This window comes from Triticum urartu, chromosome 3A (genome assembly GCF_056163025.1).
Source record: "Triticum urartu cultivar PI428250 chromosome 3A, HENAU_Tu73, whole genome shotgun sequence".
NCBI classification, from domain to species: Eukaryota; Viridiplantae; Streptophyta; class Magnoliopsida; order Poales; family Poaceae; genus Triticum; species Triticum urartu.
Window position 1 is genome coordinate 729,533,116 of NC_141875.1, and position 14,328 is coordinate 729,547,443.

General features: G+C 41.3%; 1 long non-coding RNA gene across 1 annotated transcript; it reads left to right on the forward strand.

Annotated features, from left to right (window-relative positions):
- The first annotated feature begins 11,463 nt into the window (after positions 1-11,463).
- Positions 11,464-13,088, forward strand: LOC147982314 (uncharacterized). Its single transcript, XR_015600028.1, has 2 exons — positions 11,464-11,633; positions 12,957-13,088. It is a non-coding gene; the product is annotated as an uncharacterized LOC147982314 (long non-coding RNA).
- Positions 13,089-14,328: the final 1,240 nt, after the last annotated feature.

Here is a 14,328-nt window from a genome sequence, read left to right on the forward strand (position 1 = left end):
TAAATATTACCATTAAGAAAGCATGCATGGTATAGTGAATACTTAGTATACCAGTCATATTTTCTTGTCAACATGCACCTATTTGGAGGCTTATTCGATATTATTGCAATCTGGTAAAACTGTGTTACTACTAAGAATTGAATATTTTTAGTTGGAATACTATTTTAATGATCAATCACAATGTTGGACGCGACCAACTATTTATTCCCAAGACTTTAAGTCTTGGGTGGCTTAAGCACAATATGCCAGGCATATATTCTACATATGTGGCATGTAATGACCCTACTGGCATTTCAAGAGGTCTTGTAAATACAACACTAAGTGTTCACCTCATGAGATTTATTAAATGTTTTAGATATCTCGCTTGTGGATGCTCATCGGTAGCTAATATCCTGAGTATATTGATAACAGGTTTAGGTCTGGACGGTTATTGAGCCTGCATTGATGAAATAGTTGACAAAGAAGCAACTGAAATGAGGTTATTGAGCCTGCATTGAAGAATCTTGGTTGATGAGCTGATATCTGACCAAAAACTCAAGAACTAGAAGCAAGCCTGACATCCTTTTTTTGTAATCGGTATGTTCTCGGTAGCAAGCCTGTCATCCTTTTCTATCCACATGAGGCTTACTGTTTTTTGTACTTGTTGTCACCAATCAATAAAACATTGTGTATTCATTGCATATGGTGAATGGCCTTCTAGATTTGTAAGTTCATAGGTAGTTATACAACAGCAGAGCCATGTTCTAAAAACAGATTCGAGCCTTTCCTTGGTTTGGAGTTGGGCCCCGACGAAACGTTCGAGCGCATGAAATCAGTTCTTTTCAAGAATGCAACTGCTTTTTTTCTCTCATAGTTTCCACTCGTAACATATCACAAGTATCTTCAGTCTAAGAAAATAAGAAAAGTGAACTTACATGATTTTTTAAATTACTAAATAACTTACTAGATAATGTATATTTCCGTTTGAGCATTCCAAAAACTGAATGACACTCCATTAAGCTGTAGGATGCATAAGGTAAGGGAAATATAGGAAGCCAAGACATCTGTAGTAATACCAGAAGTGGAAGAACAAGGGCAAGAAAACATTTAAAATGGCCAATGATAGGCGGAAAAAGATTCACGTGGTTAATAGTTCATGTTTTACACCAAGGAAGAACATAGGAATGGAACCAAAGAGAAATGAGTGAGCATACGACTTTGCTAGATTTTATGAACTGGACTAATGTACAAAAACACATATTGTCATCTTGGTGCATGTAGATATTTAATTTAACAACTTGAATTCCACATGAAGCGTACTGTACTTGACTTCTTTGGGCTTTACATGTGCTCATATTCCATAATTCGGATCAGAAATGAAGCCTATGCGTATGTATAAAGCATTTGCATTATACTAATATTGTGTGTGTTGTTTTTAATGCCAAAGGTAAATCTGAACCTGCTCAGACCACGGGGAGGATTTCTCTGGTGGACTATCGCTGGCAAGGTTGGCATGGGAGTAGGCCCGTACCATGGGTTCGTGTAGCTGGAGGACCGTGGCCAGTGCTGCGATTGCCTAATGTCCATGTGGAGCATAGCTCGGCATGAGGTGATATGCTTTTATGATAACCTAGCTGTACACAATTTCTTCAAAGAAAATTAAGATTGATATCAAACTTGAGATTTGCAATGTATTTAAATTAGTTCTTAAATTGCTCCAAAGCTACTGAAATCTCCCTTATTATATTTTTCTGTCGATACTGATTGTTCTAAATTAAACTCACTACTTAAATTCCATAGAAATGAGAGGCTCAAGGAAGCAACAAGTAGGATGAAGGAGTTAACGGGCAGAAGCGTAGATCACAGAAAAACAAGAATATGTTTGCTCCCCATGCTTTGCATTGATGTATAGGTTCGGAAGTTTAAAAGCTTCATGCGCTCCCCATGCTTTGTATTGCTGTATAGGTATGGAATTTAGAAGCTTCATGCTTTGTATCTCAGTATGTTCACAGTGGCTTCAATCTACAATTTGAAAAGGTGAATATTGGTTGGATCATGACACAAGTGATGTGGCTTCAGTCATGTTTCTTAAGCTACCATGGTTATATCATCACTAGGCCATATAGCTTACCAATAACCTTCTTAAGTACTTCCACTGAACCATCTTGATTGCCGACTAATTTTTGTGTTCATGGTTATATTTCAGAGAACCGGTTGAAAGAAATGTGAACACTGGTTGGGGGTTCTAAGAAGGATGACCCTAAATGGGAGCATGACAGACATCGTGGTCCAGGAAATAAGGGGGAATCCCGTGGTGTCTACTATGCTTTCAGAAATCCTATGTAGTCAGGGAGATTCCTTCAGATTTTTGCATGGTGAGCAGGTAGTTGTAAAGGGTCGTGGTGTCTACTATGCTTATCAGAAAAGTGAGTGCATTTGTGAAGCTTCCTGCAGAGTTTCACATGATGAGTAGGTAAATGTGCTGCTTGTGCATTTACCAATTAGTTATATAGGAGAGCACACAAGCAACAGACCACACATCTTGTGGTAATTTCCATGATAAGTTTTAGCGCATATGAACAAGTTATAGTGCCAGTTAAGTTATGAATAGAAACTGAGTTGCTTATCATTGAGTAAAAGACGTTCCTTTAGAGTATTTATAGTTTTATACTAATACTTTATCAAGGTGATATGCTGAAGATTTGTGATTATCACAGTATGGACTTTACATTGCTTCTGTATGATCTGACCTGTTGAGCTCATCACAAAGACCATAAAAATTGGCCCTATCCCTGATGTCAAATAAAAAAGGGGAACTATAGCCTCAGATCGAAAAAGTTTCTTTTCCTATGTGATTTTGCAGCGGGACTTGCTTATGGAGACGTTCGCTCTGGGTCAAAGCTTAAGAGGACGGATGCTTTTGACCATTTAATTAGTGTTTAGGTATGCCCTCCTCTCCTTGCCGCTCAGCTGGAATCTCTGATAAGGTTGTAATTTGCTGGTGCAGTGTTGCTCTGCTTTTATTTGGGGATTTCTCTGGGATCTAATTTTGAACTGTCAAAACTGGTTTGTTGGGTGCCGGTTGGTTTAACATGATGCTATAATACCGTAGAGAGAGATATGTTTTTCCAGTAGAAGTGGCCGATTAGTTAATTTGAGATTTGTGCCTTTTGTTCTTCAGGCCTGAAGCTTTTGGTTTCAGGCCGACAGTTAAAAGTTGCATTGGCTTGTAAAAAACTTCATGTGACTGGACTAGTAGTGGGAGGATAGCTTCATATGGAAAATAATTCTCCATGGTGGGAAAACTTGTTATTTGACATGATTATATACAGAGATACAACTAGCAGTGTTTAAATATGGGTTCATCTCAACCTATGATTCCTATGTATATAATTTTTGGGGCTAGAACTGCGGCCACTGCCCACCACCATTACAAGTCAATGATAGGAGCTCCTTGGATGTACTCGCATGCTTTGTCAGATCCTTTTCTTTTGAATCGATTGATGAACCGATGGCATCTCAGGACTAACTACCCCGTACGTGTACTCCACTAACTAAGGATAGCTCGTGAATATTTCAGCCTTTTTGTCGAAACGCTAACCAAAATCACTGAAATTCACTGAATTTAGGTGGTTTCGGTTGGTGATGAAAATTTTCTGAAACTGAAAGTGAAAACCATAGAATACTGAAGGTGTTTGCAGCCTGTAATTAGCGCCCTACTTAGCGTCAAGCATTGAGAGAGGGCATTTAGATGATTTTAGATTTTACGACTTCGTATCTATTTTCTTAATCTCTAAGCATTTGCACAGGCGACTTGCATTGTAGATGCTATTAGCCTGCTGCTGCTATCGTCCCTCTGTACACACATGCATATTTGACTGATGAAGAAAATGCCTCAAATCATCAAACCCCTGATTATGTGTTGTGCTCTTGCAAGACTGAAACTGACACATTCTCTTCTGGATGTTAATGATGTTCGATTGCATGTGGTGGTTGTGTCGTTGAAGCTCACATGATCGAGTGTTTATGCACAACTGAAGTTGGCACATTCAGTTCTTCATATATTGAACAACTTTCAAAACTTATGAAAGCAAAGAGCAGGCGAACCATCCTCTAGGCTCTACTGTACCTCCCATTGATTTTTTTACTTCCAAAACTTATAATGAACACAACAGGTTCCAATGCAATTTCACTTGACAAATGTTGTTATTTAGGTTTTAATCATACTATATCAGCTTCAAAGTTTATTTTTACTCTCAAGTAGTCAATATCTGAGCATGAACACTCAAACTATTGCAGGGGGAGGATTTCCACAGTAACCCTGGGCTGGTTAACCTATTTGGAATAGAATTCCCTGATTTGAATATCAAGCATTCACAGATGCAGAATACATTGTCTCGAGGTACAATCCCACTTGATTCTCAAACAATCACTAATTCATGAATTGCAGTAGGTTGAACCCAAGATGTCCGGAGCCTCTCTTGTGAATCACATTGCTTACAATGATTTCATGATTGAGATCTCGGGATTTGAACAAGATGCATCTTTTAAAGGTGTGACTGTAGAAGTTTAGCTAAATAAACAGAATATATCTACTGCAAGTTGATATATAGAAAAGTGGATTTTTGCATAGGTTTTGTATTATATATATATAGTTAAGTCGGTACTTCCTTTTCTTGCTTTGGAGTGATTGTTTTTCTTGACTTAGCATCCCTATGGTTCTGAGAGGGGCTGGGTGGCTAGATACAGAGGGCCTGGGTGCATGTGCTCTAATATATATTTTCTTTTGGGGAGGGTCACCTGAATGCACTATTAAGAGGTTCACTCTTAACTGCTCTTGCGGAACTAGGCCATCAGGCTACTATATATGTCCGTTGATTTAATCACCATTGTCTGTGCTAGACGTTCACAGATCTGGATGCCTTTGCTTGCCAAATAAAATATGAACAATAATTATGTTAGGAAGTTACACTAGCTTTGACGATCCGATCATTCATGGAATGTTTTCCGGCATTGCCAACATATTGAGTACTTCAGTTGTAAGTCTGTAAGCAGTTCTCTTTGAAAGAGAAAAATGCATACATGCTTCAGTGAATGGCCACCCCCTTCTATTTTAGTAACACTGCACTTCTTAGTAGTACTTGCTAATCAGTATGGTTATTGGTCTATAATCTTATTGTTTCTACATTAATTCTTTGTACGTAGGCCGGATCAAGCGCTTCGCTGATGCCACGATCGCCGGTCTGCCGTGCTGCTCCTCTCATGTGCGCCCTCGATGCTGACACCATCCTATTTTCCGCAGCCACCGCCGTCGGGCTCCGCGTCCACGTGCCCCTTCGAACCTACTGGATGCAATCTCGCATTGCGCTGTCATCTGCACTGTCTGGCACCACCTATGGACACAGAACGACGGATCAAGGTTTAATGACTTTGATCAGGCAAGATACATTCTGCCCGCTCATCTCCCCGTGTTGCCGTTGGTAAGTATGGTGGTATTCTCCATGCTTCTTTTAGTGCTTCTCTCTAAATTCGTTGGGATCCAATTTTGTTCCTGCAAAAGTTGCTTGTGTTCTGTATAGGTGTACAGTTTTCATGTTAACTGGAAATTACCAAAGTTATCTATCCTAGCTGCATCAAACTACAATTTTCTTGTTTTATTAATAATTTAATATGAGATATACAAGAAAGTGCAGCGGGCATGGCTTGTACTCATGCTTGAGGATATTTGGCTTAGGCTCCTGGACTGTGTCATGGCCACACTGAAGACGGGACACTTGTGGTTATCTTCATGTGTCATTGGTGGTCAGAGAAACCAAACATAGCTGGAGTGAAAGGTCTATGAGTTTCAATACAGAACAAAGGGTCTACGAGTTTCAATACATTGTCGAAAAATTGTGCCAAACATTAAGGTTGATTTCAGTTCCTTCATCCTTCTAGAGCATAAGAAAAATATGGTGCGTTGCTTGAAAAAATTATGGCTTAATTCTGGAAAGCATTAAGTTTCCATGCATGCTGATACTGATCAATCCACAACTCTAAAAACATGATGCCCTCTTTCACATGCTTCATATAAGTTATGCACATGCCATCTCGCTAAGCACTGATAACATGTTTCGTTTAACAGATCATCTAAGATTTGCATAATTGTTTTGAGAATGAGCAGGGCAGCATCGACACCGGCCTCGATCGGTGTCGGGGCAATGGTGAACCAATGAAGAAGCTTAAGGCGGCTCAGGTAGGGTGGCACACGATATTGACATCGACCACGACTAGAGTCGGAGGATGGGTCATTGGGACGGAAGGAGGAAGACAAAGAGGAGGAAGAAGACGATGATCACAAAATTTTAGCACTGATAAAAAACATGCGGTCGATACATAGTTGCTCTTGTAGTATCTGCTAATGAAATTCATAAAATATGATATATATTCGTAGGACTTCACTCATGTCACTTAGTCATCAGTTTGATTTATTTTCCTGTATTTTGCCCGTGGCAACGCACGGGCATTGTACTAGTCATGTAGAGTTGTCGTTTGTGCTGTACACTCTATACTTCTGTCGTACAGTAGATTGATCTTGTATTATTTACATCATTTGTTCCTGGCTGTTGTAGTGTCCTTGCCACTTAAACATGCATATATTTTTCAATAAAAGTTAGTGGAATAAATTTTACAGATTTCATTTCTGTAGTCCAATGCATAGACGGAGCTGTTCTTTTTGATTTTGCATCTGACAAAAAAAACAAATTAGCAACACCAAAAATCTATCTATATCTATCACTACTGGAAACAGAGAATTTGCCATCAGCCAGCTCTTTGCCATCTGCCAGCTGATGGCAAAGAACGCCTTTGCCATCTGCTTATAAAAAACAGATGGCAAAGAACTGACAGACGGCAAAGAACATGATTGCCATCAGCCAATTCTTTGCCATATGCTAGTGGATGGCAAAGATTCTTTGCCATCTGCCAGCAGATGGCAAAGAGGTTGACAAATCCTGTGGCCGTCAAGCGTGTAACGGCATACCAGCCCCACCTCTTTGCCATCTGCTGGCAGATGGCAAAGAGATGGGGTTATCTTTTTCCAGGTAAAAAAAACTGTGGGGTTATCCCCTCCCTCTCTCTCCCCACCCATCCAGGTAAAAAAACGACCTTCGCATCTCATCCACACACCGAACAGCCCCGTCGATGGCGCTCTAGGCTTGCCCGCCGCCACCCTGTCGCCGGCCCCGTCGCTCCCCCGCCCCGTCGCCGGTCGCGTCACTCCCCCGCCCCGTCGCCGGCCCTCCCCCGCCCCGTCGCCAGCCCTCCCCCGCCACCCTGTCGCCGGCCCCGTCGCTCCCCCGCCCTGTCGCCGGACGCGTCGCTCCCCCGCCCCGTCGCCGGCCCTCCCCCCAGGGGCGGAACCAGACTGGAAATTACCCGGTGTCCACATAGAAGAACACATCAAAAAAGCAATGACCCACACACTAAATCAATGGATTATCCTAAGCAAGTGTAGATTGGACCCGGTGCCAGTGACACCGGCTAGCTGTACGTAGTTACGCCCCTGCCTCCCCCGGCCTAACTATGGGTCAGGCCGGCCACCGCCGGCGCCAAGCCCCCGAGAGACGCCACGACCTCCACCGAGCAGGAGCAGCAACTCGCCTCCTCGTGGCGCGGCGCCTATGAGGAGCCGCCGCCATCACCATCGGTGTCCTCGACGGAGGCGCAAGATCCCGCGGCGCTGCGCGTGGGGATCATCGGGTTCGGCAACTTCGGGCAGTTCATCGCCAGGGGCATCCAGCGGGAGGGCCACGCCGTGCTGGCCACCTCCAGCTTCGACTACTCCGACTACTGCTCCGCCCACGGGATTCGCTTCTTCAGGTGACCAGCCATGCCAACCCACGAACCTATCTTTCTTCGATTCCGGTCGGGATGCAACAGCAAGGGGATCGATCGATCATGCTGTGAAATGCTGACAACAACAGAAGCTTGGAGGCGCTGTGCGAGGAGCAGCCGGACGTGCTACTGGTTTGCAGCTCCATCCTCTCCACAGAGTCCGTCATCCGCGCCATCCCCCTCGCCAAGCTCCGCCCCGACACCATCGTCGCCGACGTGCTCTCCGTCAAGCAGTTCCCCCGCAACCTCCTCCTTGAGGTACTTACATCAGCTACAAATCTTCAACCCAAACTATACTTACAATTGATGATCACACCAGTACCAATACCACTATTTCTTCTCGTGCAACTTGCACGGGCTAGCTATTTTTCCTTAACAACAACAAATCGTTCAGATGGTTTAGACTGTAAGTAAATGGCAACAATGTTCAGTGTGAATATCAACAAAGTATAGTTAAACCTGAATGAGGCACCCTTTCATTTTTTTTCATGTTGACTAAGTTATTTTTAGATTCTCTATTTTGACATTTGTTGAAAATAAGGTGAGATCCACCTTTTAATATATTGAAAGGAAAGTGAATGGCCTCTGATGGATTAGTACCCCATTGTAGATAACAAAGGAGTATAGGTCAAAACATCCTTGAAGGAGCTAGCGAAGGTGAGTAGTGGCCATAACATGGCAAAAATGTGTCCTAGTTGGACTGAATACAAACAATCAATGTCCTATAAGACCCTATGATCTCTCAGCTCACCATGTATGCAAAAGGAAAATTAATCCATTAGGTTCATGACATTTCAACTCATATTTTTTCTTATAAGAGGGATTATACAGTTTAATACCCTATGACTCCTAGCTCGGCATGTATGCAAAAAGAAAATTAATCCATAAGTTTCATGCCATTTTTGCTCATATAGTTTTTGATATAAGAGAGATTCTAGAGTTTAGTAGAACACGGCGTGCACAATTATGTGTTTCCTGTTTTTTAGTACTATTTATTTTGATTTACAGTACATGAGGGAGCATTTAAACTCTTGTGCAAAAACTCCATGCTCGAAAGAAATAACCTATATTGCCTCCATCTGCTAACTTCTGACTGTTCTGATTTAAAATTTATACCAACTCATGTAGCAAAAAAATATAAAAAACCCCGTCACAGAACATAGTTCATGTCAATATCAACAACAGTATATGAAATCCAGAGGTACATACAAATTATGATCCTTCGCAGCTATTGTTATTGTTCTGTAACAAACCAAGAATCGATTGAGCTGAATAATCAACAGATTTTATTGCTGCATGCAGAGCGGTGCATAAGCACACTTGATGATTGCACCCTGTTATTGTTGACTGAACTTTGTTCTCTCTCTCAAATAATGTTATCACGAAGATTATTTCATTATGAATCTATGTCCTCTTCCTATAGCTTGCGTACCTGACTCCCTGGGATAATATAGCACCTTGCAACATGTGTGATAGTTCAATGATTACTTCATATTTATAGGCCCAACTTAATGTCAAATCCATCAAAGAATGCAGCATATGCCCTGATCTCTTTCCTTTTTTATCTCCTAGGGTACTACCGCATCTGAGTAAATATGCATAACTAAACAACATGTTCACAGGCAGATTACAGACTCACCAGAATACTTCCCTCCAAAACAATTCAGCTATATGAATCAAACAATATGATTTGTTTTTGTCTTGTCATACATATACCAATTGGTTACCCATATCCATGCAAATGTCTCTTAATTGGAATGGAAATTTAACACACTTTTGATTCGAAAATTGAAACAGAGCAAGGCTGAGCACTCGTGAATTAGTTAGAATGCTTCACAAATCCTGTAAGTTGGTGAACTAAATTACGACTACTACTAATGTATGAATAGCAGCAGATGGTAGACCTTTTTGGGAAAATATATTTGATGCATCTTTATAAAAAGTTGAAATGTCTTGGATGGAAGTTCATCCCAGCAGCTGGGTAGAAGTCAACACATACAAAGCAATCTGAAAGAAAACCTGCATGTGAACTCATCTAGGTTTCAGTACTGAATATGTCCAAAACTCCCAATAACAGTCAAGAAGGCGGCGTTGAACTGGTTGGTGAAAAATAATTGTACCTGGCACCTTGGGTGAGTTTGCATGTAAGTTCACACACATGCAAGAATGGTGTTTATACTTTCCAAGATTTCATGATCAAGCTTGATACCACCTGAAAAGCAAGGTACAATCAATATTACGCAAGAGACATGCCATGCATATATATATATATATAATTTATTTTCTTAAGGCAATAAAATTAAAATACCCTTTATACGTATACCTTTTGAGTTAAAGCCTAGTATCATTGTCCTAATAAGTTAGAAGCTTATGCTAATTTAGCATGAGGATAGACTGAATTTTCAGTTTACACACGTCATGCTTATGCCTGTCAGTGGATGTGCTGAAGCAGCCAAACCAACATGTTCAACCTAGTGTTAAAACGTACAGTGGAATCACGTGGAGGATCTTCCGCATCTTTTCCCTATATAAGAAGTCAACTACAGTATGGCGCATTTAGTAAAGTATTTGAAAATAAGTGACATGCACATCGAAGTTGTGTTTGCTTCATGCAACTACATGGATATACATTATAGCAATCTCACTACAGGAAAAACTTTGTAAGCTGTGTATGTTTCATACACGGCAAAAGCTGTTTCAAACTCGGCGAACTGTACGCCAAGTGTTACACTCGGCGTATAGCACACAACTTACAACTGGTTGGCTTAGTTGATTGATAGACTAAAACCCGCATTAAAGAAAATGACTGCACGTACGTCACCATCGTCATAGTTATCGTGATCAATCTCCTAGAAAAGTTGGCAAATTGAGCAAAAGAAAAGTTGTCAAATTGAGACTAAAACCCGCTTTGTTTCGTTTGTTGGTGCTAACTAGAGTAGATGACAACATTAGCATCCACAAGCCTCATGCCTCTGCTTCGCCATGAGTGTACATGAAAGAAAAAAAGCAGCTCTTATAATTTGCAAAAAATAAACAAGAATGGAGTGGCTGCGTAGCATGTTTCGGTGTTGCGGCCAGGCAAACACTCTGGTACGTGGGCACCTGCTAATTAATTCCGTCATTAGCCCTCGTGAATAGTGCGGATGATGGTGGACACCCCACGAACATGTCCACTTGCATCTTGACTTCCTCTGCACCCATCATCGTGACTTCTGACATGGTTTCATCTACAGGATGAAATTAGATGCTACTCCTTGCGTTTCAAAATAGTTGACAGTCGAGGGTAGAAAGAACTCACAGACATGATCTATATTGACAACTTTAGTTTGGACAGAGATGAAGTAATCAATTTTGGACATGTGGATGGCATTCAAATATGTCGGTTGCCAAACTGAATCAAGAAGGCCACAACACATAAAAATTGTAAACTATGGCAAGCAGTTTGTAATATCTGCTTATTTGGATGAACAAACCGGTGTGTCCACGACACACAGACACGACACCCCCGACACCCGACACCTCTTCGGCCTCCTGTTGACCGAAAAGGTGCTCTTCGGCCTTCTAGAGGCCGACGAGGTCATATATTTGTGAATTATGAGTTTCATTTGAACGGTCATTAGTTACTAGTCTTCACATTTGAGTTGCATCATGCTAACGATACATTGGAAATAATCTTTGGTGCAGCGTCACTCCCGACAAGCATCGACCGATCCTTCGCCGTCTGCCACTGGCGCGACCGGTCCTACACCTACACCTACACCTACACCTCCGTGATGACGGTAAGTTTCCCAAATGTTTTGCTTAATAGAGTTTTGTTGTGATGCCATGTTGTATCTACACATATCGTGCATAATGTGTGTATGTTTGAAATGTATTGTATGTGTGGGATTCGACACCTAGTCGTCTGCCTTTGGTAGCCTTCCATACAGGGAAATGCCTCCTAGTGCTTCCACTGAGCCATGGTAGTTCCCTACTGCTCCGGAACACATGGATTGACCGGCATGTGTCCTTCTTTGCTCCTGTGTCTGTCCCTACGGGGAAATGTCACGCGGTGTATCACCGAAGTCCTTGTAGCTTGCTACGACTTGGTTGCACTCGCTGATGACCGACACGTGCATTGCTGGGTCATGTATGCCTGTCCCTGTACATTTGTGCCACCTTGGTTCTATGACTAGTCATGTCGGCCCGGGTTCTCTGCCATATGGATACTAGTGACATAATCATATACTTAGCATTTTTCCTCCAAAATGATTCAATATACTTAGCTAGCTCAAAAATGACATAATAAGCTTAATTAGCTCCAAAATGACATATTTAACCTAGGATAGCTCTAAAATGACCTATACTTAGCATTTTTCCTCCAAAATGACTTAATATGCTTAGCTATCTTAAAAATGACATATTTAACCTAGGATAGCTCTAAAATGACCTATACTTAGCATCTTTTCCTCCAAAATGACTTAATATGCTTAGCTAGCTCGAAAATGATATAATATGCTTAAGAAATTACATATTTTGGGTCCTAAATGACTTCATATGCTTAGCTAGCTCCAAAATGACATAATAACCTTACTTAGCTCCAAAATGACCTATATATTTAACCTAGGCTAGCTCTAAAATGACCTATACTTAGCATTTTTTCCTCCAAAATGACTCAATATGCTTAGCTAGCTCAAAAATTACATAATAAGCTTAATTAGCTCCAAAATGACCTATTTAACCTAGGATATCTCTAAAATGACCTATACTTAGCATTTTTTCTTCAAAATAACTTAATATGCTTAGCTAGCTTCAAAATGACCTATTTAACCTAGGATAGCTCTAAAATGACCTATACTTAGCATCTTTTCCTCCAAAATGACTTAATATGCTTAGCTAACTCCAAAATGACATATTATGCTTAAGAAATGACATATTTTAGCTCCTAAATGACTTCACATGCTTAACTAGCTCCAAAATGACATAATAACCTTACTTAGCTCCAAAATGACCTATTTTACAGATATAAGTTGCATCATAATAATCTTCACATTTTAGTTGCATCATAATAATCTTCTTCTTCTAGTCTTCTTCTTCTAACTTTCTTCTTTCCCATTTTACAGATTTGCTTAAGATCACGGAAGCTTGGGTTGATGGAGTGCTTGTATTTAGTTTTTGTTTTGACCTTGTGAAACTTGCTACCTATGGATGAAACTGTGTAATATTGATGAAACTATGTATATGTACGGATGAAATTGCTACTATTGGTAACATGTATTGGATATATGTGTTCATGACTATTGGTAATATGTGTTGAATATGCTATATTGGTCATATAAATATATTTGTGTTTGATTTTCTGTGAAAATGAATTGATATAAGAAAATACCAAAATTAAATGGGGCAATATAGTCACTTTGCCATCTGCTGGCAGATGGCAAAGAGCTTTGCCATCAGCTGGCAGATGGCAAAGAGGCCACGTGTCATCTACATGTAAAATTTGGGCTGGCCTATTTGGGCTCTTTGCCATTTGCCAGCAGATGGCAAAGCTCTTTGCCATGTGCTGGCAGACGGCAAAGCATGCAGCCTTTGCCATCCGCTGGCGCATGGCAAAGAGCCTGCATACTTTGCCATCTGCTGGCAGACGGCAAAGAGCCTGCAGCCTTTGCCATCTGCTGGCTGACGGCAAAGTATGCCGTTAGCCTTCTAACGGGGCTAACCCCGTTAAGAGGCTTTGCCATCTGCCAGTTGATGGCAAAGCCACAGGCTCTTTGCCATCAGCCAGCAGACGGCATAGAAGCCTTTGCTGGCAGGGTTTCAGACAAACTGTTTGCCATCTGCTGGCAGATGGCAAAGCCTTTGCCATCCGCCGACCATGCCTTTGCCATCTGCCATGGCAGATGGCAAAGTGCCAGATTCCAGTAGTGTATCTATCTATCTATACCTTCTTCTATACTAATTAGGGACTCCTTAGAAATTACCATGATAATCAGTAATTAGGAGCCGTTAATCTGGTGAGATCAAATTATTACGGCGCAGGTTAACCCATCCCTTTGTAATAAAAGAAAAAAAATTTTATATCCCTCTTTGGAAAATGTTTTCACATGCTGCCTAAAGAAACTCCATAAGAGGCACGTCTTCTCCACCTTAGGTTTTAGGTACCGTAATCTATCCAATATATAAGCGCAATCCTCATGTCATGGCTGCCTCATGTGTTCCTTCATTAATCCTTCTCCTCTCCTATCTCCTCCATGAAGGGCCTTCCCAAGTGCTTCTCCCGTCCTTCACTGTCTATAATCGCCCCCAACGATTATGTCTCAGTACAGCGGTCATCTCCATATGCCTCGGTCTTCGTGTCTCATTAAATCCTCCTCTGATCGATCATGGTGTTAGAGCCTCCGATGTCTTCTGTTCCTCATACCATGCGCAGACGTGGAAGATCAATCAAGTCAAGCAAGGATGTGAAGGAAAAAGAAGTTAAAAGCTACCACCGCG